The sequence below is a fragment of the Tiliqua scincoides genome, chromosome 1 (assembly GCF_035046505.1).
Source record: "Tiliqua scincoides isolate rTilSci1 chromosome 1, rTilSci1.hap2, whole genome shotgun sequence".
In the NCBI taxonomy this organism is placed as follows: domain Eukaryota; kingdom Metazoa; phylum Chordata; class Lepidosauria; order Squamata; family Scincidae; genus Tiliqua; species Tiliqua scincoides.
The window spans coordinates 237,659,885-237,685,860 of NC_089821.1; the positions used below are offsets into that span (position 1 = coordinate 237,659,885).

General features: G+C 39.1%; 1 protein-coding gene across 6 annotated transcripts in view; it reads left to right on the top strand.

Annotated features, from left to right (window-relative positions):
* Positions 1-25,976, top strand: part of BIRC6 (baculoviral IAP repeat containing 6) — a 169,640-nt gene that overhangs the window by 125,060 nt on the left and 18,604 nt on the right. The gene's annotated exons all lie outside the window — the stretch shown is intronic.

Consider the following 25,976-nt stretch of genomic DNA (forward strand, 5'->3'; position numbering starts at 1 on the left):
TATACTGTCCTAAAGTATGACATTCTGAACCACATTTGATGAACCCCTTCTGTCTTGTAAGATATATATTTTAAAAAACATATATTTGCACATTTTCGTTGGTTTCCAACAAAATCTGAACCACATTTCATTCATAAGGATGCGTTAGAATCAGTTCCTTTGCAGTATTTAATTAAAACAGACTCATATCCTTCTCTGCAGGCAAGGTGATCCAGATGTCCTTGCAATTACAAATTAAACATTTCTTTAATATCCTTGTTTGTCCCTTCCTTTTTTGTTGAAGAAGAGTCATTATGAATATGACTGATTGCATTCAGATGTTCATAAAGGGCACAGCTGCAATTATATTGACATTGCTTTGTATGTTTATGAACTGAGCATCTCAATCACTGTGCATGGTTACGGTTTCCAAAAGAGGTGAAGAAATGATTGTCTTAGTGTTTTTGTTGTACATCTGCGTAGGTTGTATGCCTAACTTCATCTGATGCCCCCTCACTATTGGTAAAAATGTCAAATATCTAATAGTCTGCCTTCAGTTTAGCTGTCTCTCTGAAACAAAGGAAACCTTTTCTTGACAGTTAGCATATGGTTCATTGATACAGGATAGTTTTATGTCTGTGTTAAAGTACATTTTGTTCCTGCAAACTTACTTAAACCATTTTGAAATGGATTAATTACTTTGCTTATTCAAGAAGTTCACTTCTTGTAAAATGTTATGTGTATTTCTGAGGTTGCATATTCTCATATAGACTTTGGTACAGTTTTGACACGTCCATATCCCTTAATTTCTCATCATTTAAATATGTTAACTCAGTGGTTCTCACACATTTAGCACCAGGACCCACTTTTTAGAATGAGAATCTGACAGGGCCCACTGGAAGTAATGTCATGACTGGGAGTGACATCATCAAGCAAAAACATTTTTAACAATCCTAGGCTGAAATCCTACCCACACTTACCCAGGAGTAAGTCCCATTTACTATCATTGTTAAAAGAATATACATAGTAGCTTGTTAAAAGTACAGGTCTGTAATATTTCCCCAAATGCAGTCACATACCATGGTAGCATCAAGTCTAATATATTAAAAATAAAATATTGAAATGAATGGGGACCCACCTGGTGGGTCCCGACCCATAGTTTGAGAAACGCTGTTAACTGATTCAATTGAAATGCTCTGGCCAGGATCCTATGGGCTCTTATTGAACTTCTACAGGTGAATTGGAATTTTTTAGTTTGTGTCCCTCCCCTGCCATAGCAGTTTACAGGGTAACCCATTGGAACAGTATTCCAAGGCACTTGTGTTTTCTGCCAGGAGAAAATGGTAAATTCCCTGTCTCTTGAGTGTACTTTGAATTCTGTCTGTAGTAATCTACAGCGGCTCATCTGCACGCATGAAAGTCACCATTTGCTGTTGTAGTGATGAACACCTGTGTGTGAGCCCTCTCTTATGTCAGTGCAAGTTTTCACCTAGTGAAATTGGTCCTGCTTTAAAATTTGAGGAGCTCAGTGTTTCAGTCAGGTAGTTAGTTTTCTCTGGGAAGCTCTTTTCTGCTGTTTTCACGTGTATGACAGTTCCTGGTGAGAAATATACCGCAAACCAGAATTCAAAGATCCATGCAGACAGTTACATGAGTTCAAGAGGGTCATAGGTACAAATCGACAAAAATGATCTCTCCATATTCGTTGCCCCGTTTGGAGATGACAATTGGGGGAGCAGTAAATGTTTGATGAGGGCAGGGTAGCAATGGTAGCTTTGTGTATAAAATTACTTTCCTCTGCAGCAGAGGGCTTTTCAGCAACCTCAGTTTTTTTTCCATGCAGTCACAGCAAAATGTCTTTTTTTAAAAAAAAAAAAAAGGAACTGTGTCTCTGATTATTTTGGTGCCCTCTCAAGTTTCAAAAATGTTTGTGCCTCTCCAATTTTGGCCAAAACTTTGATTTTGAGTAGGATCAGCTTATCCCTAGCTGTTGATTTGTTTTTCCTCAAACAATTGTGTCCCATGCTGCATGGCAAACTACTTGTGAAACATAAAGAAGGTTCAAAAGCAATTTGTGATATAGCATGAGAGTCCAGTTATTCTAAAAGAAAAATATAAGAAACAAAAAGAACAAAACTTGGAGCTAGCCCAAAGTAAGAGTTAAGGGAGGTGAAGAGGGGCGGGGAACAGGAATGGAATAGAAATCAGAGTGGATAGCTTCACTGTTGGCATTTGAAGTAGGAGTCTAAGTCTTGAGAAGAGGATGGTCAGTGACTGTTGCCTCAACTAACTGAAAAAAACTATTTTTAATCAATCAACTTAGGATTGCTACCTGATCTGTTAAATTTTATCAGATGAGGTGAAATATTGCAAAACCCACCATAATGTATTTGCATAATCTATTTGTATATCTGTGTTAGATTGTCAAAGATAAGCAACAATGAACCCACATCTATAAACGTCAGGATGAAAATGGACCAGGTCAAAAAAGTACCAACCATATTTGGTTGGATGAAAAGCCATTACCTCAGAAAGTTGATGCTGCATACACACAAAATATGAAATGCATCTGCTTTTCAGTGAAGATAGATTAATTTGTAGGTGTCATCAATTTGCTGCTACAGTGAATTCTAAATACTGAACAACTTAAGTGATGGGCCAGACCTAGGGCCCAATTCTATCCAACTTTCCAGCACCAGTGCAGTCGCAATGCAGCCCCAAGGTAAGGGAACAAATGTTCCCTTATCTTGGGGAGGCCTCTGTGACTGCCTCCTCACCACAGAACGTAGCACACACCCCATTGGTATGGCTGCACTAGCATTGGAAAATTGGATAGGATTGGGCTCTTAATGGCTTAATTGCCTCAATTAGTTGATCAAACTCTATACCCCAAAATTTACATTGTTCTAAAAACTCTTCAGATGTATCTATTTCTAACAGCTTCATATCTGGCTCTCTTGCCTTCCCTTCCTCCCTATGGCTAAGGGCTGGAAATGATGCCATTAAGCAGGAGCTGACGTTATTAAGCTGGTGACAACCAGAAACATTATTAAGTAGGTGACGATCCCTTCTTTCTCAATTAGGAACTCATCTGCAAATGACAGAAGAGAAAATATGCAAATCTTGATCATATTTTCAAGCTACAGGAGAGCCCAATTAGCATGCAGGCTACCCTTTTGGCAACTGAAAGGTGCTCTGCCAAAGTGACAGATTACCCTGAAAGGGTGGCCTGCATGAAAATTTAGCTGTCTCAGTGCCTTGACATCACCTCCTTTCTTCCTTTCTCATCCCTCTTGGTCTGCCTCTTCCCCATACCAATTCACACCTTCTGGGGCCTCCTTCTGTCTCTCCCTCTTAGTGCCCCAGCAGAAACAGTGCTGCTGGTAGGGCAGTGCTGGGAGAACCCACACAGGTTACTCTTTCAGCAGTGACACCTCCAGCAGTGACGTGTTGGCAGAAGCAGCCTTCGTGATAATTGGGCTTTCCCAGTGCCGCCCTTTCAGCAGTGCCATTTCTCCTGATGCATCACTTTACAACATGGCACCTGAGAACAGCTGATGATGGTGCTGGGGGAGCCCAGTTATCTTGGGCCATATAAAGAGCTTCTGTGGGCTGTATTTAACCTGCAGGTCTTATGTTTGACACCCCTGCTCTAGGCCACAGGTTGCCATCGGCAAAGTGACCTGTTTCATGCACTTAGAAGGAAACTGCAACGTAGACAGTTTAAACAATAGTAAAAAGATAACTGCAGTGTTATACTTCATATTTAATACAGTCCTACTGCAAAATTAACTTTAAAAAAGATCACGTAACAAGTTAACATTCTTTCAAAGACATTCTATACCCACTGTTAAAATTTTTGTTTATACCGTTCGGTTGAAATAGAAGCATAGAGTTCTAGTTTCTGTATTAGAAAGCTGCAAGTAGAGGAGGACACAGGAGTATGGTGAAGTATAGTCTTTTTAAAAGTATTAGGTTGATTTGGAGCAGAATCTGAAAAAGTTGAGTTAATGAACATTTATCTTCATTATGACAGCTATTATTCCTGAGTGATTTATAAGCATAGCACACTATATTTTGAGGTATAGATTTGTGTACTTCAGAAATGTAGAATGGTCTCATGAGTGTAGATGGGTAATGAAATTTTAAATAAAAATGTGGAAGATCCATGGATCTAAACATCAGCCCATGGATCTAAACAACTTGGAGCAGGATTGATACCAAAACCATTTAAAAGTCAAACAGTGCTATCCTATATATGTTTAATCAGAAGTAAGTCCCACTATGTTCAGTAGGGCTTACTCCCAGCTAATTGTGTATATAGGATTGCAGTCTTAAGGGATTTTTTCCCCCAACATATGGCTCAAAACTTGAATTTAATATTGCTGTTTTTCTTTTGGATCTAGTTGTCTTTAGAATTTTGATAGCTGATTTCAAATGCATTACCAACTTTGAGCTATGAAAATTCTTCTAGCATTTTACAAAGACATTTAGAAAATGACTCAAACAGTGTACTAAAACCATAACAAGGGATACAAACTACATTTTGTAATACAATGTGTATAAAAAATGAAAAAATATTGCAGAAGGCAGTCAATTAAAATTTTATTTGCTCATAATACAGCACTTCTTTCTACACTTAGTATACGTTTGTGTAAATTTTAGCACATAATGATAGTTTAAAAATGAACAAGATTCCTTCCCGCTCCAGTTGCCACCTGCACAGAGGTACATAGTCACAAATCCAAAAGCATAATTTCGGTCAAGTAAATAAAACATCTCGTAGGAAGGTTTTATGACGCCGTTATCAATTGATTTTTAACCTGCTTATGTTCATAATGTCTTGCGTGTTCATTGGCAGGATAACACCATATGCATCTCCAGTATTTGAGCTTCAGCAGTCATCAGTGAGAAGTTGAATATTTATCTGTCTTCATTTACATAATTTAAAACTTTTAACTGGGTTCACAGATGTATTTTAGGGTCACAGGTGCAATGTCTCTAACTAGGTATGCCACTCTGGAATGTGTTTGATCTTTTGGGGCTCTGTTTCCTGTTGGGTAGCGTTCACAAATGTTTCTTGCTATTGCTGGTCTTTGCACTGGGTGTTTTGTTCAAAATTGCTTGAAAATCGTCAAAGTGTTGTATAGATGTAGACAAAAACAATCACAAATAAATTAAGCACTGTTCCAATTATTCCCAACAGAGCTAAAATAGATTCTTCTTTTTCTTCGCTCTCTTCTTGTCTTTTTACGTCTTCTAGTGTTGTAATGGCAGAACTCCTCATTTTTCCTGCAAATATCTTCACCAGTGTTCTGACAGCTGGCTAGAAAGAAGGAATAAAAATTACTCTGATGCTACCTTTGCATCTGTGTCTGTCTATATTCTGTATCCATAGGTGTTACATAGGCACAAATGCACACACGTGGATGTAATGTTTTGTTGCTAACAGTAAAGATAGTGGAAAGTGGATAGTGATTTTTATGTCTATCCAATTTAAATGTGGTGTTTTCCTATTGAAATGTATATGTGTTTTCAAAACCTATATCGTACCACAGCATCTTGTATTAAAATAAAGTTGATAACAAGTGTGTCTCCAAGGACAGCCCTCATATACAATGAATATGCAGGTCTTTACAAGTGTTTATGATGAGATATTGAGAGTAATTGGAGTGCAGAATTTAATCTTACTGCAATAGTGATACATTTGGCTAAATACCTTTGTGAAAAAGTCAGCTAGTTTTAGCAGGCTGTAAATCCAGAACTACCTCTGGATGGTTGGATGGGGGGGGGGGGAGAGAGAATCCTTACTGTTAGTTTATTACATGAATATGCAAATTTACAAAAGGCATGCAATCCTAGAGGGAAAATCCAGTAAATTATACAGGTGTTTTTCATGCTGTATGCCTGTGGAGAGTAGTACATCAGCAGCACCTTTTGGTGGAAGAAAGATTTTGAAGCTGTGTTAACCTATCAGCCATTCAATAAATTGTCTCTGTGTTGAAATAGACTTCAGACAGCTTTCATTTCATAGTTCTGCTTATAATCTAATGTATTGGTATCAGGTATGTAGACAATTTACTTTGGTATCAAATATTAGCTGTCTGCTGTCTGTGGTATTTAAATATTGCTGTTGAAAAATTCTGTTCTCAATCTAATCAGAATTTAATATCTAGCAGTTACACTTAACATTCAGAAGGACAATGTATGTTAAAATGGTCTCATGTCTTATGGGTTTGTTACTTTTTTATCCCATTACATTAACATCAATAGAGTGCTGGTAGGAATAAAAATTAATAAACTAATATTTATATAAAGGTTTTAAAAAGCCTCTCTTACCCTACATTGCATCAGGAATAAAATCTCATCAGACATGCTGCTTACTCCTCACTGCAGTGGAGAAACAGCCTTATCTTCATGGAGGGCTGTTCTTTTCACTCAGAACGGAGATTGTATGCATGCATGAGCAATTTCTTGATAAATTAAGCTGTGGATGCAATAATGTTACAAAATTGTCCGAGGGATTCAGGCCTTATTTCGATTATCCACCGAAACAATGCATTGTTAGGGAAGAAAACCCTGCTCTGCATATCCAGGTTGTATGTTTGTTCCCTTTTTAAATCTTGGTTTTTTCCATAAGATTTTCTGAGATCTTTTCTATGCCCACAATGAATACAGCATTCAGGCTTGCAGTTAAAAATTTAATCTCCTGCTTCTTGTCCTGTACGTGTAGCTGTTCCCCAAGACATTTCAGTGGAATGGTAGTTTGACATGCTCTGTATCTTGTTAACTCTCTGAAGATGTTTCTTTCATGTTGCTATTTTGTAAATCCATACGTAGCAGATAAGAGTAGACAGGTCTGTTTACATTTTTTTGTCCAGAAAAAATAAAGTTTTTGGTTTGCTGTAAGGTTAGGAGTATTGCCCACCTGCATTCAAAGCATCTGACAAATAATTCCAAGGCATTCTTCGGAGCATTGCATAACTAAGCAGCCAGTCAAATCTGAGGAGTGGAATGACAGTGGCTTCAGTTGCATACTGTAGTGAGTGGTGACATTGATTAAACATGCGGTTGGCACTTGCTGAATAAAGAACAAGCTACAAGTCACCCTTGCAGACAGTGAGTTGCATAACAATGCGTGGTGGTTCTGCTTTTTCATTGTCAGGCCAGGCACATTTTAATCCAGTAACAAGTGTGTTGTGCAGAATAAAGCTGGGCTTTGTCAGTGCTTTTTTTTTTAAACAATGTCATGTGTGACAGTAGCATTAAGGAATTCGAGCTGAAACAAGGCTGCTGGAGGTTTCTTTTTGTTTTTATCCCTTTTTTATGCTGCTTTTGGTAAGCTGTTTGTTTAGGATGGGATGACCATTTTAATACCATTCTTCCTCTCCATTCTCAGGTCAGTGTGAACATCTTGAAGGTAATAGAATTTACAAAAGAAATGTTCCTGATTATAGGAAGCAATGGTTCTGAAATCAGCTGGAGCATGGATTATCAATTTGTATTCGTGCTGTTAGTGTGTGAAATTTGTGTAATGCTCATAGGTAAAAACTGGGTGATTCTAGTTACCTTTGCAAGTGGCACTGAAAGGTGATTCATTATGAATTCATTAAAAGAGATGTGGAGGGTGCTGTCAGGTTTCAACTGTGTTTGCTTGAGTGGTTAGTGTGTTTGTGTGGCATGTGCGGCTTCTTTTACTGTCAGTTGTGTACTTTCTATGAGCATTTTATTTCCTCGCAGAAGCTCCTCCCAGGTAAATACTATGGTATATCTTTTTTCAAATCCTCAAAAAGATGTATACAGAATAAAAAGAGAGTTGTTATGTAGAACAATGTAACACTATCTATAATGACATGGAAATATACCTTAAATTCTTAGTACTATGGCCTTCCTTGATGGAAAGCAACACATTCCAAATTTCAACAAAATTCTTAATATGTTTCTTAGCTTGGCATAAAATATCTTCAAGACATTTTTATGTCTTAAGAGCAACAGGGAAAAGATGCTGAGATATAGTTTTTTTTGTTTACATACATTTTATTTGGTTGTACAGGTTGAGCCTCATTATTCGCGTGGGTTCTGTTCCAAGCACTCACCTGGATGGCAAAAAACGCACTATAGCAAATCAATTTAAAAAACAAAGTTTCTTTGCTCAGGTGATTTAAAACTAGCCTTGCTGACCTTTGTGGTGTAAGATAAGAGTCATTAAGAAGACAATCCATCAATCAGTTGTCCTCCAAGCACTTAGAAAGCTTCACTCAGCCCCTCCCTTCACCAGTGCAAAGTGATCACCTTTCTTTCACATGCTCAGGGGGAAGGGAGGGGTTGCCTGGAGAGAGAAGGACTGATGGATTGTCAGCCAGCTGCCCTCTCTCTCATTAATGAGGCTATTGTTAAAGGACTGTTCAGTTTTTTAAACTGATTTTAAAGGGATGTATTTTTCCCCTTCTCCAGGAATCAGCACATTCCTTCTCATTTGCATTGGCCATTCATGTTGAGTCAAATCCATGTATAAAAAAATCAGTGTATAACAAGGCTGGACCTGTATACTTTACTCTTGTTGGAAGTGTACTGAATGCTTTTAAAAGTAATATTGTGTACACTAAAAAAAAAAAATCTCCCTCTGCTCACCCTCCTTGCCATGAGTAACCTCTGGTTATCTGGATTAAATTGTTGAATATTTTCAGTTCCTAAGGAATCTTTCCGCTCACCATAGTCTACACATTTACTACATGCTATGACATCAGTTGTAGCTTGCAGTTTGCAGAATCGAAACCAATAATAGCATGCATTCATCCTCCAGGGTGAAAAGTCAAACTAGAGTTGATTGTGGGCCTGCTGTTTCTGAATTTCATGTATAAATGAAGACTAAAGATGCATTGTGCATCACTGTGTTCATTTCATTTTGTTTTTTAGCACTTACCCCAAATATCAATTTCCCACTACAGTCGTCCTTTTTAAAGAATCTTCACCTTTCTTGTGAATTAGTAGAGCTGCAAATACAAAGGCAAAGCTGTTCATCTTGCATCTTTCCAAGTTCCTAAAAGTACATAGTCATTGTACTTCATGCTCTGGGAAGAGGTCGCAGCCCAGTGGTAGACCATCTGCTTTGTGTGCAGATCTCAGGTTCAATCCCTGGTATCTTCAGGCAGGGCAGAAAAAGTTCCTGCTGAAACTTGGAGTGCAACTACAGTGAGAGAGAGTGGTTTACATTTAAGGGTGATCATATGATTACTGGGCAGTAAAATTCTTTGATGTGAAACACCTACTTAGCATTCTAGACTTTTAAACATCATGATAGTGTTAATTTAAGGATTTTAAGACAGATTTTACATTCTTGTGTGTAATGCTGTTGAAGGAAAGCCATAAAGCCGAACACATCAATCATTTTGATGTGGTAGTGTCTTGGCTCCCGAGGGTTCTGGATAAAATGAATTATCTGCATCCCTTTCAGTCTGGCTTCAGATTGAGATTTGGGAGAGAGACAACCACCCTGGTGTATGACCTACATTGGGGACTGGACGCAGGGAGTACAAACCTGTTGGTCCTGCTGGACATCTCGGTAGCGTTTGACACATTGACCATGATGTCCTTCTGAGTTGGGAGTTGAAGATACTATAGTTCCACTCCTTCTTGGCTGAAGGATCCCCGAAGGTGGTAATAGGAGATGTCTGTTAGTGTTGCACTAAAAGGAAGTGGGTTGCAAGGCTCCAGTCAATGTGACACTAACAGGCAATGGACAACGCACAGGAGACAGTGACAGGATGATAGGGGGAATTTGTGAATTGCCTATATGGGATCCTCTGATACAGAGGTGACTACTGTATGCTTCTCGTGGTATCTTCGACATGCAGCAGGCTGTTACCCTGGTGCTGGCTCTGCTACAGTTTAAACTGATAAGTCATTGCTAACTCTTAAAAGATGCCTTTAAAAATATCTAGTGGTGCAAAAGTGACGTGATTTGAAAAGGATGTATGTTTCAAGATATGTACTCTTCTCTTTTACTATACAAAATCAGATTTCAGAATCCTTAGGCAATTTTCTATGGAATCTGTATAGCCAAGTGAAAGGTTTCATTAAACTGAAAGAGTGTAATTTACAGTGTGAGTAGTATCTGAATATTTTATTTAGAAAGAATCTATAATAAAAGCTTACCATGGAGATTTTTCACAACTGGTGGACCTCACAAGGCACTCGTTGATACTGAGTTGGTGGTCTTATATTCCATAGGTTGTTTTAATATGGGAGTTTTTTGAGACATTAATTTTTGTTTTTTAGAGACATTAGTTTTGTTCACATTAAAGCTGAACATGAGAACAGGAAAGGAAATGTGGGCACATAGCTTTCAAGATCTTTAAATATATTTCATGATTGAAATATATATTGCAAGATTATTTCTTTGAATAGTTGAGAAGACTACTTGCTTTGCTTGCTCTGTAGGAATTTAGTTCTGTAACACAGGTAGTATTACACAAGAATCTGTAGGGACGGACTGTAAAGAGCAGAAGTAAGTTGTTACCAAAAAAAATAAGAAGATTCAAAGTGGTGAACTCCAGACAGCAGTACAAATCTCTAAACCCATGATCAAACTCCTTAACACACGACTTTGCTTCCTTCTGTCTAGCTATCTTAATTGAGTCTGTCTTTATAAATCATACCTCAGAACAATGAAGGCATAAATGAAGTACAGTTATTCTTCCACTATTGTTGTTTCACCTTAAACCTCTTTGGGCAGCCACGCATCAGAGCTCAAATGATTGTTGTCTTTTTACCAGTCTGTTTCCTTAAAATAACCATTTGCCAATCATCTCAACATTTACAAAATCCACATCTGATTCCCTACTACTTCTAGCATTCCATATCTAAGTAGGCCTTACTGCAGAGAATTGTTGAGAGAGGAAAAAAAATTAAGTCCAGAAGATGATGGAGTGGGAGGGTTAGCTAAACTGTAAGAATAGTATTGTGACAAAGAACTGTTACATAAATATCTGTCAGCAGAGCTATATAAGTATGTGCTGTGAGGAAATTCAGTTTTTGTGTCTTCTATTGAGGGCACGTTTCAAGCCTTTATCAGTGCTTGGAAATGGTGGGCAATAGCTGGTGAAAACTCAGAAACAGAGTGATGGCTGCATAAGGTTTTCAGTGATAGGAAGAGGAAGTTCAGGGCCCTTTCCTATTCCCTTGAAATAGCAGAAGCAGGATCGTTTCTGCAAACAAATGCACTTTGCATAATTTACAGTTTGAAGATTTCAACTTTTCATCACACATTTTGGTTTACCTTGGCCTAGAACATGGGTGTCAAGCATAAGGTGGAAGCTCTTTATCCAGGCCCCCCCCCCAATGATAATTGAGTTCTCACAGTGCTCACTGCTCTCAGCTACTGAACTACATAGTGATGCATCTGCAGAAGCAGCATTGCTGAAAGGGCGACCCTGGGTGAGCCTATTTATAATGAAGACTGCCCTTTCAGCAGTGCCACTTCTTCTGAGGTTTTGCGTCGCAGAATACCTCTCAGCTACTGATCTGCAAAGTGATGCCTCTGCAAAAGTGACGCTGCCAAAAGAGTGGCCTGTGTGATAATTAGGCTGTCCCATAACTTGAAAATATTGTCAAAATTTGTATATTTTCTCCTTTCTCATTTGCAGCCAATGAGTTCCTAAGTGATAATAAAAGAGCTTATGTCTAGTCATCACCTGCTTAATGTCGCCACTTCCTGCTTGATGACATAACTTCTAGCTCTTTTTTAGTACCATATTTATACACCACCTTTCTCATAGACCAGGGGTAGACCAGGATAGAGGTCCTTTGGAAGCCTCTATCTGGCCCGCGGCCAGCCTCTTGTCCCCTGAAAGCCCATGGCCCACTTTGCTGAACATGACTGGAACTGTGCTCTGGTTGCATCTGGAGGGTGTTCTAAGGGCCAGAGAGGTTGAATGGATGAGCCCATTCATTCATTTATTCACACATCTAAGTTCCATCTCTAATTTATTTATATAAATTTTTTATTTAAATTTTTTTTCAAAGCCATGCCAGACATTTGATGCGGCCCTCTGGCCAAAAAGTTTGGAGACCCTGTCATAGACTCAGGGTGCTTTACATAGGAAGGCTGACCATAAACCCCATTTTTCAAATGGGGTTTTTACAAATGTTATTCTATGAGAGAAACTTATAGAACCCTCAATTCTCCAGAAGTTTCTCTTCATAGAGAGTTAATTGTGCTGAATAATTCTTGCCTTTGGAGCTTCCACAGGCAGCTGCAAATCAAGCCTCAGAGTGATAGTGGTAGTGATGGTTCTGAGATGTTATCCATTTTTTTGCTGGCTGACTCCTCCATTTTCCTTTGCAAAGCTCTGTCAGTGGCTTCCAGTTGCCCACCCAATACATGACTAGAGCTGATCCTGCTTAGCTTCTTCAGGCAAGGTGGCAGCTCAACCTCCACACCACAACTCCTGCCCACACCTCCTTAGCAAGTGCCAGGAATATAGTTTAGCCTGCTGTATGAAATAAGTGCGACACCCTAGCATAGAACTGTAGATTTTTTTAACTTTTTCATAGTAAAGGTTAAAGGATGGACTGTGGAGTTAGCTGTTAGTTGTGATATCTGAAAAACTAAAAAAGAGTAAGAATGTGGGTATATTCCATGAAATATGGATTTATTCCATGAAAACTGAAAATGCATGCTGTTCCCCAGTGTTATTTCAAACAGGGAGGCCTGCAGAGGGGGCTGCAGGCCTCCTGGAGCCTCCCTTAATAATAATAATAATAATACAGGTATTTATATACTGCCTTTCTTGGTCTTTATTCAAGACGGTTTACATAGGCAGGCTATTTAAATCCCCATAGGGATTTTTACAATTGAAAGAAGGTTCTATCTTTCAAGAACCACAACATTCAGATGTTTCTTTCTGATGTGGTTTCACATTCTGGCCTCCATCCTCCCACGCTCAGAGCAGATGGAATAACTCGGCTCAGCTTGTCAGCTGCTTCAAGGTCGCACAGTGCCTGTGGCCTCGAACTAGACCAGTGCAACCCCCTAGGTAAGGGGGAAAGCCCCTGGGTTCACATGGCACCATGATCGCTGTGGCGCTGTTGGATCACCCATTACTGGACCACTCCCCTTAAGGGGAAATGCCCTGGTTTTAGTTCCCAATGGTGGTTTGTGACCCACCACTTTGGGAACCATTGTATTGGAGTCAACTGATGAACTGGAATAATTGGAACAAAAACTCTCTTGTTAATGTCTCAGGCCTCCTTTTTTCTTGCTTTAGTTCAGTTGACGGCCCGTAGAATGAAATGGGAAACTGATTGCATTCTGGACCTGAAGAGAAATTGAAGTCTCTCTACCAAGCCTGCTTTGGCTGGTCCTTTTCCATTTAGTTTTTCTGCTTGGCAGAATATAAATTCTTAGTTTTCCAATTTTCTGTTAGGCTATAGCATGAACTTTTGTGAAGCTATACAGTGTAGTAGTTACTTGCTATATAGATAAAAGGAGGTTTTATCCTGAATCACTTATTGTAAATGAGTTAACATCTGTATGGGATAATTACTCCTTTAAAAATAAACAAAAAGCAAGTTATTGGGTGTAAATCATGCTCCTCTGCAGATGAGATTGCTGAGGCTGGAAGCAAGGAGAGAAACAATTTGCATGGAGGTGAGTAGTACTGTACTAGGAAGGGATTACAATACAGTGGTGCTGTGAGGCAAGAGCTGGAAGTATTTGTAAGCAAATGGTGTCAGCAGAGGCCAATAAGTGATGGGTGGAATTGTGCAGTAGCTTAAAAGAACAGGGAATTCAGCAGGGCTTTGAAGGTGAGGCTGTAGTGCTGTGACCAGAAAAACATTGCTGGTGCAAGGGTCATGAGACCTGCCATTTGACCTCCCATTATAGAGTAAACAGGAAGAGTGTTTTTCAGTGATCTTTTAAGGTATTTCTCCTACTGTATTGTTTGAACTGAAGCCATAAAATAAGACTAATGAGTTTGACTTGGAAAGCCTTTGTACCAATCTTTTTAACTTTTAAAATCTGAAAATGTCAAAGGCTGCCTTTCTTACCCAAAGAGGCTCCCAAAAACTGAGTACCCAGTTGTTAGATGGATAGCCAGTTTTAGTTTCAAGGGCAAATGTGCTGCCTTCAAATTCTCAGCTTTTCTCCCGTAAGCAAAAGTTTTATACTTGTTTGCAGAAGTGAGAATCATTCTTAATTATTAGTACTAAAAGCCTCACATCTAAGCACTACATGTAATTTTTTCAGTAACCCTGGAATCTTATAGTAATCAGAACTCTTCCTCAAAAGAATATGGTGATAGTAGCATTGCCTTGCCAAATAAATGTAGAAGTCATTTCTTAACATTCACAGAAATACTTTCACCTCACCTAGTTTTTTTTACTCATGTTCTGGTGTTAAAACTGGGCTATAATAGCATTTATGCCAGTAATTAGAGCTGTTAGGCAATGTGTAAAGAATGAAAGCATTTAAAGTTATTTCTTCCTGTATTAGATAAATGATGTCTTGCCTATCTTATGTAGAGTTCTCCAGGCAATCTCTTCATTCAAAAGCAACAGACTAGAGAGTGTTAATTAGACATTTTCTAAAAGACTTGCCTCCGGTGGTTGTTTAAATAGAAAAGCAGAAGGCAGTAGAGCATGAAGCATTTGGAACTGACACTAGAGCCTCTAGCATAGGCTGTATTCATATATCATATGTTTGGAAAGGTGCACTAAGGAAGCTGAGATGAGGAAAGTCTACAGTTCTGAATTATTTAGAAACATTGGGAACAAAAGCTTGACCTTTTTGTTTACAGAAATGCTTTCTCTGAAGCTCCAAATAATTGACCATTCCTGTAGCAACAAAACTAGTATTAGATGTTTTAATTAAATAGCTAAAATTGTAAAATCTTTTCTCTTTAATTACTGTATTCGCTACTTGAAATCTTCAGAGTGCACATGAGATCCTTGAAATTCCTATTAACTAACAGGCCCTGAAGGTTTCAGGCTTGCTAGCAGTATTAGTTCATAGCCTTAGAATGAGCAGTCCTTCTAATTACGGAGTTGTTGCATATTCTGTCCATGGCTCAGATTCTTCAGGAAGATGCTCTTTGGAGATTTTCTCCACTGTAAACTGGAGGTAAAACTGCACATGTTTCTGATTCTGATATTAGAAATGAAAATGAAGTAGAACTTTTTGAGATACATGGATTGTGACATTCTTTCATTCATACCTCACAGCGCTTGAGAAATAGATAGTTGCAAACCTGTATTTTTACCTTCAGTATCATAGTATTTACTTTAAAAATAAAGTTTGAGGTAAAGCTGCCTGTGCCGCAGCACTGTGTGGCATTTTACTAAACAGAGTTTAGGATTTATAGTATACTATTTACTGGTATTTAAAGAGTCATCCAAAGTATTGCCTTGTATGGCTCAATGGGTTAATTGCTGATCCACACAACATTTAGATAATACCAGATTAAGGCTCTGCCCTTTCAAATAACAGTGTCAGGCCTGCTGAAAGAATGAAAGTGGATATGGTGATCTTGATCCCAAGAAGACTGCATATATTTGTCAGGTCAATTGACAGCTCAATCTCCAACAGGGTCAAAAAGACGTGTGCCAAAAAAAGGAAAGAGAGAAAAGCCATCAAGATATCTCCATCAGTGAAAATTGGAATTATATCTTGTTACATGTGCAAACAAACTAGTGGCATACTGTGCCAAGCTCCCCTCTCTTGGAAATATCCTTGCCCAGATTCAAGAATGTTGACTACAGGAAGCACAGGAGTAGCAGAGCTTCCAAAGTTTTACCTTTCTTTTCTGTGGAACTGACTCCTCTGTCTTTGTCATCTTCCATCACAACTTTTTCTAGTTTAGAGCAAGTGCAGTAGGCCTGGTAGGAACAAGAAGGATAAAAAGGAATTTTCCCAACGTTTTACAAGCTTCCTTATTTACCTGGGCATTTGTATGCTGCCTTTTCATCACCCTTTCACCTTTTAGTGGACCTTCAGGCCTCTTCACTTTTGGTTGAAAATCCCTTTTCTTCCTTCCAGAGGCAGCTGGTGTTCCTGTTTTTGTATTTCCACACCACCAAAATTCCAGGTCATAGGATGCACCAGCAGGGATTGTTGCTGTTGATGTGCCATTCACCAGGCCAAAGTAGCAGGAGAGGACCAGAGTAGCATGTGCCCAGGCCTCTTCTCCCCCCCCCCCCCAGATCTGGTGGACAAACCTAGGAAAAACCAGGACTCTGCTCAAATGTGAAGGCTGGGAATGCCTGCTGTCAGGGATTACAACCCCCAGGTTTGGAAACACTGATCTAGAGTGCAGCACATGTAGGTTTTTAATCTTCTGCCTTCGTGGAGCAGTCTCCTATGGACCTGTGACCTGAAAGAAAAAAAATAGAGACCCCTTGGAACTCTATTCTTGAGCATCATGGGGTGCTACCAGAAGGCAAAATCTTCATGTGTGCGTATTGAAGCACGTACACAGGCTTCTTTGGATTGCTTTCTTCTAGCAGACTATCTTTAAGTCTGCTTCCCAGGTTTGAAACTTGTAACAGTTTTACCTGCCGTTTCTCAGACCTTGGAGACAGGAACTAGAAAAATCCAAAACATATAGAATGTCCTCTCAGATATTGGCGTAACGGAATCAATAGTGGTACCATGTAATATCCAGTGTTTACCTTGCCTTTTCCTCCTTAATAATTGCATATGCTATATTTCATGCTGTTCTTTGTGGTAACATTTCACATTTCAGTGGTAACAATGGGGTTTTTTTATTGTCACCTGTAGCCAATTAAGTTATACTTGGAATGTTAAATGGTTTGGAAAAAGAATTTAGAGTCGCTCAATATTATCTATTTAATGGTCCATTAGGCTTAGTTATTCTTAGTTTGGAGTATCCTGGAACATTAAAGGAGAGCAAAAGAATCATGATTGTAGTTCTACGTATATATATTCTGTTCCAAGAGATCTCTTTAATAGACTCATGTCAAAACTGATATACATATCAAGGATTAAATGGAGTTATTGCCAGTCCTGCAATGAATGAGGAAAGAGCTATGTAAGACAAGACCATAAATATGTGTGTGTGTGTTTGTGTCAAGTAATGGGTGGTTTTGGCTCAGGTATTGGTTATCTTCAACAATTTTTGAATATAAGTGTGCTGGCAAACTTTTTGAATTGCGAATGTTGCTCTTAGTGTAAGAGTTTCTTTCTATGGTGGGGTAACTGTGGTGGAAAACTCCAGTTGCTAAGAAATCGTCCCTACCAGCAGGGGGGAAAAGGGAACTGTTTGCAAGAACTGCCATATAGTGTGTTTTTCCCCCTCAGGAGACAGGCTATTCTTAGTTCGTTTTTATTTTGTATTAAGATTATGCTTTAACGCCTGTTTCTCTCTTTGGCTAAAATGTTATACTTTAGAGAAAAATTGAAATACTAATGGTGATAGTAATCATGCTCTTTTTATATGTATATGTCACATGTTTCATGTAGGCTTGACTTGGAATAGCATTAGTATTAGAACTTACACTAAACTCCTTGGTTAATGTAACTGCCTTGGCATAGCCAACTTGGGTCCCCTCAGGGAGAAAGGCGAGGTAGAAATACAGTAAATAAACTTACAACTACTGGTAACAGTTTACTGATGCAGACTTTCATAATGACATTTTCAGGTTTTGATTCCCTGAATTGAGAACTTGGGCCCATGAGTGTGATGGATATTGTTATATGTTAAGACTTCTCTCACTATTAAGCAAACATATACAAATCTGCTCACTGTCTGCTTTGCATAATTAAACATATTTAATTGCAGTGTTGGAAACTCAAGTCAGTGACTCAGACTTGAGTTGCAAAAATGCATGGTTTGGGGTGACTTTGTGACTCGCGCACATGGAAGACTCTGAAAAAGACTCAAGTCAGAGCCCCTCGTCCCCATGTGTGTTGACTCGAGTCTGCCTGTGTCTGGGGGGGTTGCTTGCTTATTGTTTCTATGGCATGGAAAACCTCATGGGGCCATAATTCTGACCAGCAAGCAGTATGGAGTTCCAGCCGGCAGGCAGGAAAAGGTTAATGTGAGCAGGAACAGGGAGGCAGTACTGGGCTCTTTTCCCATCTCTGATAGGAAGGAACAGATTATCATTGGACGAAGGATGTGCATTCTCATATTTTCATAGGCTGAGGGAGGGCAGGAGGAGGAGCCAGCATGGGTGGTAGGGAGGGACAACCCTTACTGAATGACCGGCTACAGTGGGACTACTTCTGATTAGGGCTGCCAAGGATCGGGTTGTCCTGGTAAGCCTCCCAGATGCTGCTTGTGACCCTCTTCCCGCTTTTGTCCTGGCTCTCACTCAGTCCCTCCCACCCTGTTCACAAATGGAAGGGGGCAGCAGGAGAGTAGTTAAAGAGAACTCACACACACACACACAGCCCAGCAGCAGCCCCGTTTTTCCCACAGCTGGCTTTTTAAAGGGGGCAACTCAGCCCAGGGAGAGAGGAGGCAGGTTTCATAGTGATCACACGCTGGGTTTTCCCATCCCTGTTTAATTGTATGTTCAGATTTCCTTGATATAGCTTAGGTGTGAATTGTCACATGAACATAGCAATACAGGATCCCTCTGTAGCTCAGATAAGTGGGAATAGCATGCAATTCTCAAAGTCTCTGGGATCTTGCAAGCTGCTCAGGTCAAAGCCATAGGGTTCTCTCATAATGGAAGGATATATGTTTAGATAAGCATAGTGATAGACAGCACTTCATTGACTGTTCAAAGTGTTTATTGTGGTGGAAATCCATTAACAGTTTTCCAAGCTTTTGAGCAGCAGCTTGCTTCCTGGTTTAGAATACACAAGTCACCTTTCAGGTGATATATTAAAAGTGTGTTTGTGTGTTAGCTCGTAGGAAACTTGGCGACAAATGATTAGCATACTCTTGACCAAGGAGCATATGCATTCTATGTTTTCAAAATAATCTTTACAACAGGTCAAAAGTAAAAAAGCATCTTTCCAAACTGAGCTCTTAGTAGCAACTTCTAAGATCAGTTACTTTTTTCCAGGAAAAGTCCCATTTTCTCAACCAGTGACTTTACCAGCTATGGACAAATCAGTAGTGTCCTGTAAGCCATAGAATAATATCTTCTTTGTTAAACTGGAAAACCAGTTTGTTAAACTTTATTGCAAACAGTAGGTGTTGTCTTCTGTTTCTAGCATTCTGTAAGCCTTTCAGTAAAGCAAAACTGGGTACATCTGAGATTAGGTCAAACTTGAGCCAGCCAAGTCAGGAAGTCATACAAAACTTTAATATTGAACAGTATGAATATATGATTTACGGATATAAATTCAGATCTGCTAAGATAAAAAACTCATATAAAAACACACCTCTGAGGAAAACATATAACCTCTTTCTAGTTGACTTGGAAGACCCTACCCCCCAGGGTCTATGTTTGACAATAGCAATACACAGCTCTTATTCCTTTGAAATACACAGTTGTTATTCCTTTGAAATAATATAGACGCTCCTGGACACAAAAACCATTGAATCAGCTTCTTGGGCCGAAAGGCACTCTGTTCTATTCAATTATTTCCTTATTTCCAGCTTATGCCTGGGTGATCTTGCACTTACAATGGTTGAGCAAATTTGAGAAGAGCATATGGCTTTTTGGATCCCAGTCCATACTTCTGCAGAGTTATGATCTTTGTAGATATTGCCTTCTTATGAAGTGAATAGTTAAAGCCAAGTGCATTTACTGCACATCAAAGTTTTGTGACAAAATATTTCATTTTCCAGAAATATTGTACTAGGAGGAATTAAAGAAGCTAAGTAAACCTTTCCTTCTGATACTCAACCCATGACCACTATAGGGCATCTTTATTTGGCATTAGAAAAAAATTTTGTGGGTTTTTTGTGTGCTTACCCTTGAAATTCACAGAAAACGTATCACCCAGACTACAGTTGAGAGCTTGCGTTGTGCTTCTCCATGCCCTTTGAAAGAGGATAAAACTCTCTAAACTTTTTCTTTCTATTTACATGTGATTTATGATACATTTTAAATTACACAAGGCTCTTTATTTCTAAGGTACTGTTCCTGTTTGAATCATTATTGCTAAATGACAGCTCTCTAAGATAAACATAGCATCCCTGTCCACATCTGTTGCTTACTAATCTGTCTCTCTCTTCATGGTTCTGCCTGCTATACCTGCAAATGTCAGAATGTAAACCACGGGATTGATATAGAGGATTTTGAAGCAAGACTGCCCTCACACTCTGTGCTCTCAATGTCAAAGCTGCAGTGATCCAGATTTCACAGTCACCATTACTACTTCATGTTTTTAGACTGTCATTAGTGCTGATTTATGGCATATGAATTTTTCATTAGATAGACACGCATTTGAGAAGCACAATTTAGAAGTGTTCCATGAGCAGTATTGTGTATATTAAGGTTATGAAAGCCAAGAAAAAACAACTAAATATACTAAAAACTTATAGGCATAAGTGCACTAACAACTTTTAAAAAAAAAAAATCACCAGATTGATGAAAACAGTTGTACAGAGTGCCCCCATATCTGTGGATTCACTTATCCACAGATTGGAACTGCGCCCCCCCCCCCCCGGGGTGCACCCTCTCCCTGAAACTGGAAATGATATTTTTAATTACGGCTTCTCCGGGGCTCCTAATGCCTTATAAGGCATTGAAAACGTCACTTTCAGTTTCACAAAGAAACTGGAAATCACTTTTTTTACCTTAAGGCTCAGTCTGAGCCTGGCAGAGGCCACAAATGGATATCCTCTGCTGGGCTCAGAGGGCCTTTCAGCAACAAGGGGAGCAGAGCTCCCCTTGGCTCTGGAGGGTGCAGGGAAGGTGTTCAACCGTATCCACGGTTTCTGAAACAGAACCCCCGTGGATACGGGGGCATGCCTGTATACGTACAAAATAGTTACAAGCCTTATAGGTAGTGTTGATACAATTGTGTCCTTGGGTACCCAGTTGATAGAGAAATTTTGGTAGCTGACACAGGTCAGCTGAAGTAATTATTGTGATTGTGGCTGGGAGCACACTGGGCACTAAGTAAGTGGTAAGTTCTAGCAGTGTCCCAATACACAACATTGGTCCCCTTGGCCAATAAAAGGGATAAGCTTGCAGTTGTGATACTGTGTAACCAGGTGGAGGGACCATTTAAAGGAGAGCTGAACACTTTCATAAATTTAATTTAATTTCCTTTGGAATAGCATTGTTTTAGAAATCATCAGTTAAAAGTTATCCAGTGTTTTCTGTACTAGAAGTCTTGTGTGAGTGTTTAAAAATGTAAACACACACAGGAAAATGTTGCTTTACAAACAGCATGTCCCTAGTATTGTGGTCACAGACCAGCATAAAATTTGCAAATATATGCAATGCTTTCTGCATTAGATACTGTGAAGGGCACAATGCCAGGCACAAGTTATTAATAATAATTTTGCCATATACCTGTTTTTTTTGGGGGGGGGGGGCTTAATAATGTGAAAGATATTCACTCCATTACAAACATTAGAATTTAGACTAGTCAAATGCCCACAATGTGACTGGCTGTGGCATATATTAGTGGGTGCTCCTTTTTTTTAGCAGGGGGAGAGTAACTGGCCCACCTCACCCCAGCAGTGTTTGTTCTAGTGGCTGTCTGCTGGTATTCATTTGCATCTTTTTAGATTGTGAGCCCTTTTGGGACAGGGAGTCATTTAGTTATTTGATTTTTCTCTGTAAACCACTTGTGAACTTTTAGTTGAAAAGCGGTATATAAATACTGTTAATAATAATAATAATATATGCAGAGAAAACAGGAGGGAAGTGGGCAAAATATTATACTTGTCCCCACTGGTCCAGCTCCTGAATCTCAATTACAGTATGTTCTTATGGGATGGTTATGGTTATGCAGGAACATCAGTGTGGATGTTTTCTCTGAACCATTTACAAACAATGGAATGGATATGTTCTTCAGTGAGAATGAAGGTGCTTAGTCATAGGAAACAGAAGAGGTTGCTGGTTGTATGTTAATTCCAAGGTTAAGGTGTGCTGCTCAGGATATGCTGTAGTGCATCCCTGGGCCCTTCTGCAAAGTGCAGGCAGGTAGGGTTTTTTCACCAATTGCTAAGAAGAGCAGAAGAGTGTTATGAACTCATTCACCTTTAAGTATTTTGAATTAGAGCAGTGTCTTTCTCTGCAGTGTTGTTAAAAATAGCATGTCCTAGGGTCAGAGAAAGCAGCTGTGAAACATATCTGACTATTAATATGTATTGAAGACTTATGGGTGAAATGAGATGGTGTTGAAATGAGATGGTGTGACATTTATTGAAAATGTGAACTAAGTTTTAATCAACCTATTCAGATTACCTATGATCCTTCTTTAAATATTTTATCTGCAATCAAAAATTAATAATGTACCCCTCTTATTGCAGCTTTTTATGCAAATTCTTTTCTTACTTTAATAGATTTTCTTGTTAGATTTTCTGCATCTGTGGGTATAGCTAAAATACTTTTAGCTGTTTGCTGTTAGATGGTTTTTCTTCTTTGTAGGAGGCAAAGATAGTGCCACAAAACTGTGTGTGAAAATAATTAGCGGATGCAAATTTGGTGAAAGAAAAATTTGCCAAATTATCCATTAGATAGACCAGGGGTGTCAAACATAAGGCCCGGGGGCCGGATGCGGCCCAAGGAAGCTTTTTGTCTGGCCCTCTTAACTCTCAGCTGCTGAGCAGTGTTGAGGAGTTACTACTATAAGGGCAGCCCACATGAAAATTGGGCTATCTCATATCTTGAAATATGATCAAGATTTGTGTATTTTCTCTTCTGTCATTTGCAGTGAATGAGCTCCTAAATGAGAAAAAGTGCTTATTTTCGGTTATGACCTGTTTAATGACATCACTTCCGGCCTAATGACATCACTTTCGGCCCTCAGCAGGCACCATGAATGGTATTTGGCCCTCGGTATGAAATGAGTTTGACACCCCTGAGATAGACACAATAAATAGCAATGGCTTTGTAGTATTTGCTTCCATTGGTATCTGAACATTTTAGAACTTTATTCAGTCGCATGATGGGTGTTAATATCATGTTCAACAGTTGGCCTATTTCACATGCAGTTACATCAGTTTCAACTTATTCTGTTTCCTCAATTTCACTCCTTTCCTTGTGTGTTTCAAGTTCCATTGGATTTGCTTGCACTTCTTCAAGTATAACATCTGAGAATATTTCTCATAATGAACCATCTTTGGTCGCATATTCATTGCTCTGTACACCAGCATTTATAAGCTTTTCTTTCCAGATGATGAACATTCATTTTTTTATGTCCTTGAGTAGACAGATCTGCCTGGAAATCACATTCCATTATTGCTCCATTTTTTGCTGCTGTTCATTTCTTTTGCTATAGTTCTTCTCATAACTTTGCTGTGTCTTGCCCTAGTAAAAGGCACAGAGTCATGTGTAGCCCATTTTTTTTACCTGATGCCCAGGGAGTCATGTTTTGTGCTACCCTTGTTGACCCAGCAGCACCTGATCTGATATGGGTTTCTTTGCTGTATGAGTCACTATGCAATAGTAGTGGTGATAGTGATGATGATTTATTTCACAACCCATGTAATGGTGGCTGGTGTTTCTAAATATCAAGTGCTTCCCAAGGACCTGGGATATCTGGAGTTATTTGCATAAAATATGTGCAGTTCCTCGTGAAGTTACTTTTTGCAACTCGTGGTTATTTCATTTATACCTAACGCGTGCAGGGTTTTTCCCAAATTTTGGAATATGGCTCCTAAAGCACCCACTACTGTTGGCACAGTCTTCACCTTTCCTCTCCAAAGTAGTTCGACTTCAGTCTGAAGGTCTTTATATTTGATTACTTTTTCATGTTATTTATCTTCAATTCATCCATCTCTAGGTGTTGTCACATCTTATGATCCAGACCATTTTCCTTTCTATCACTGTTAAATCTGGTGTATTTAACCAGATAAACCAGATGTTTATCTATTTGGATGTGGAAATCCCACAGTATTTTGACCTCTTCATTTTCAATAACTTGGTTGTGATCCCACCATTTCCTGGGCACTGCTATTTATCATCATCATCATCTAGTGAGCACCATATTTTCTTAGGAGCAATGTCTTATACAAAGTCCAAAAGTATTTAAAATTTGAATGTTCTATTCTGTTAAATCTTTCTCAAAATATTCATATATCCAAAAAATCATCCAAATTTTCAGCGTAATTTATACCTTAGCTATCACAGTACAAACTGTATTTATTATTCTAAGCATGTATCACTTTGGTAACTTATGCTGAAAAGTTGTTTAATAAATGCATGTGGAACAAGACCTGCTCCCATTTTGTGGGAAACGTAGTCTTAGATTAGACCCTAGTTTTAGGCGTGCATGAGAAAACCCTACTGGTCTGTCCAGATTTGCCTAATAGTTTCAAGATGGGGTTGAATAGTAAGTTATGTGGGTAAGTGGATAAAGTTGGATGAGTGTTCCCCTACCAATGTGCTGTGGCAAAATCCACTGGTTCATGACTCTAAAACTGTAGTCTTGAGTCAGAAGCAAGGCTACATATGATTTCCATAATGACTGAGGGTTTATGAATCTCATGTCCTCAATTGCGACCTTAAGTACATTCTTAGGTGACACAGTGTGGGACATGCTGAGGTATATGCCAGTGGCACAGCTTTTGACTACTAAGCTATGCTCAAAGTAGCCAGAAGTGAATCTGTGATTAATCAGTCTGTCCCTTAGCATGTTCTCACCAAACTGATGATGGGGACGAGTGTGGAAGAGTGGGAGAGATGATGTGTTGTGGGAGTGAGCCACTTACATTGATGTTTACCTTGCTGCTTTCAGGACCTTTGGCTGACCCAGGTGTCTTTAAGACTGTCCAAATGGTCAATGGCCAAAAGTGAATGAACAGAGCTGGAGTTGGCCGCCTCCTCAAGTATTCTCCCCAACTGATAAAGAGCCAGTTGGAGAGGAGCTAGTTGGTGGACAGCTTGCTGGGTGTCTAGATGAATGGGATCTTGATGTTGATGCTTGTCTGCCTGCTTGCTTTCCTGGCAACTAAAAGTTGTTGCTAGAAGAGGCAGGAGTTAATTTATATACCTTGGATGGATATTCAGCTATTATTAAACCACTGCCTGTCTGCATCAGTTCAGTTTGGTTATAGATAGCTGTGTACTATTCCATTTAACGGTCTTGGGACCATTTTCTAGTTTCCATGCTTTTTTTAAACCTTCATGGGACCTCTTCTCTGGAATCTTACAATTCCACCATGCTGTATGGCCCCTCTTCCATTTTCCTTTACCTATTTGCCTCCAGGCAATGAGCTACTATGTTTTGACTAGTTAGCCTTGTCTTCCCTTGCTTACATTTTGTCCTAAGTAGAGAGAAATACTGTAGCTTTCTGTGATTATTTGTTTTGGGGGTTTCTGCTGAAGAAATGAGTTCTAGTTACAGGTTAAGATCATAATAGGATCTGGATGGCAAACAAACATTTGGTTGATGTGGAGAGTTAAAATGCTTTCAATTTTTTATCATGCTACAAAAAGCTTGGGAAGTTATATGGTCTTATATATAATGCTGGTTTTACAAATTATGCTCCAGGTAACTAACACTGTGCCTTGTCTTCTACCTCGACATTGGGCTGGGGAGGGGTGTATCTAGACAGAAATTCAATAGATGACACATCCCTATGCACCTGCTAGAGATAAACCTGGTGAATGTCTGCTTGATACATCTCTACAAAGCACAGTGTTTTCCCCAAATGTCATTGAATATGATAGTAAATGTCAAGGTATTTATACCAAGATATTCTACAGGCGTAACATCCACAACCACTTGCCACCAAACTAACTACTAAAAGAACCTGCCGGTAATTCTATCCAATATATGATCATTTCTGAATCGCTTGTGGAACACTGGATTCTAAAGGAGCTTTTAGTCCTGAAAAGTAATCCAGTTTTATTTTTATCCTTTATGTTATCAATATGGTTTAAAATGATAA